Consider the following 1,792-nt stretch of genomic DNA (forward strand, 5'->3'; position numbering starts at 1 on the left):
GCCACGAGACCAGCTAATGTAACATGTCATTAGAGTGCTACCAATGGGAAGTTTCTCTACACGCCTGTAATACTTCAATTTAACTTGGATCAGATTGACTAAATGTATTATAATGTACAGTTGTAAATAGCAATAAATAAATATTTAAAAAAAAAATAAAATAAACTATTATCCGTAACTTTTAGATAATTTTGTAAAACTAAAATAGTTTAGTTGGTAAACAGGCAATAATTTAAAGATTTTCTGCTTTATACTGCGGCACGTTATCGTTTTCGAAGTTACTCGTAGATGCTGTTAGCAAGTTTTGAAAAATTCCTATGAGCACTGGGATCTTAGCATCCGATCCCATTTCTTAATATTGATTCAAACAATACTTTGTACGCCATTATTAAAATTTCTCTGTTAAGTATAAATTGGAGGTTATGAATTTTGTATGAGCATACTCTTAAAGACATTTAATACGTGGGATTCCCAAGAAAAAGCATTATCCTCAGTAAGAAATATGTAACATTTAATTTTTTAAAGGAAATTTTTTTTTAGCCACAAGAGTTAATTTTATCAGCATAAAATAACTTTGATTGTCTTTTTTAACTAAGAGAACTTTGTGATCAGTCTATTTTAGAAAATTAGTATTGTAATTTTTGGATTTTTCTAAGCTATTTGGTTCCAGAGCATATGACAGTTTAAAAGCGAAACAGATTTTATGTGTATGAACCTCTGATAAATATTCAAACCAACTCCTGCCCACGCTGAACTAGTCAATGGTGTACCCGCAACATTAATCACTTCTTTAATAAATAACTCAAACACTATCCAATTATAGTCTCAAAACTTTATTACTTTTATACGTCCAACGTTCGGCCAATCCGGCCATCTTCAGGGACATCTACTACAAAAAGTTTCTATTATATGTATGATCCTACAAACAATTTAAATACTTAACGTTATTATTTATAATTTACCTTACCTCAATACCACTTTGCAAACATATAATTTAAACCACTCTAAATGAATAATCTAATAAAAGATGTACTTTCAAAATCAGGTATTCAAGTAAAAATTATGTTAAAATACATTGATGATATTTTTTGTATATTAAAGAAAACAGATGTGAATAGATTACTGGAAGAACTAAATAGCCACCATGAAAAATTAAAATTCACAATGGAATTGGAAAAGGATGGTAAACTAAGATTTTTAGATATGTTGATGGTAAGACAAGGTAAGAATATAATCACAGAGTGGACAAAAAAAGAAACAAGTAGTGATATAATATTGAATTATTATTCTTGCCACCCTTATCACATGAAATACAATGCAATAATATTAAAAAAGCAATTAAAGTAGCAGATGATAGTAGGTTACATATAATAAAAAATAAGATAACTAATATGTCCCTAAAAAATTTTTACCCAAAATAATTAATCTACAAGATTTGTGAAATTAACCTTAAAAATATTAAAATAAAACAGGAAACGAAATAGTAAATAATAAAGTAAAAAATAAAAAAATTTATGGATGCAATTACATTAAAGGACTATCTCAAGATATAAAGAAATCATTTAAGGATTACGATGTTGATGAATACTCCCTAAGTCATAGACCCAATAATAAAATAAAAAACTATTATAGTATATTAAAGGACAAAATTGATACAAGAAATCAATCGGGATTAAAATATAAAATTCCCTGTCTAAATTGTCCAGCTATATATATAGGTGAGACAAAGCAATTATTGGGTGACAGAATTTATCAATGATTTGAAAAACAAGGAGAAGGATCCAAATAAAAC

This window comes from Halyomorpha halys, unplaced genomic scaffold (genome assembly GCF_000696795.3).
Source record: "Halyomorpha halys isolate HHAL.00 unplaced genomic scaffold, Hhal_1.1 Scaffold1181.1, whole genome shotgun sequence".
NCBI classification, from domain to species: Eukaryota; Metazoa; Arthropoda; class Insecta; order Hemiptera; family Pentatomidae; genus Halyomorpha; species Halyomorpha halys.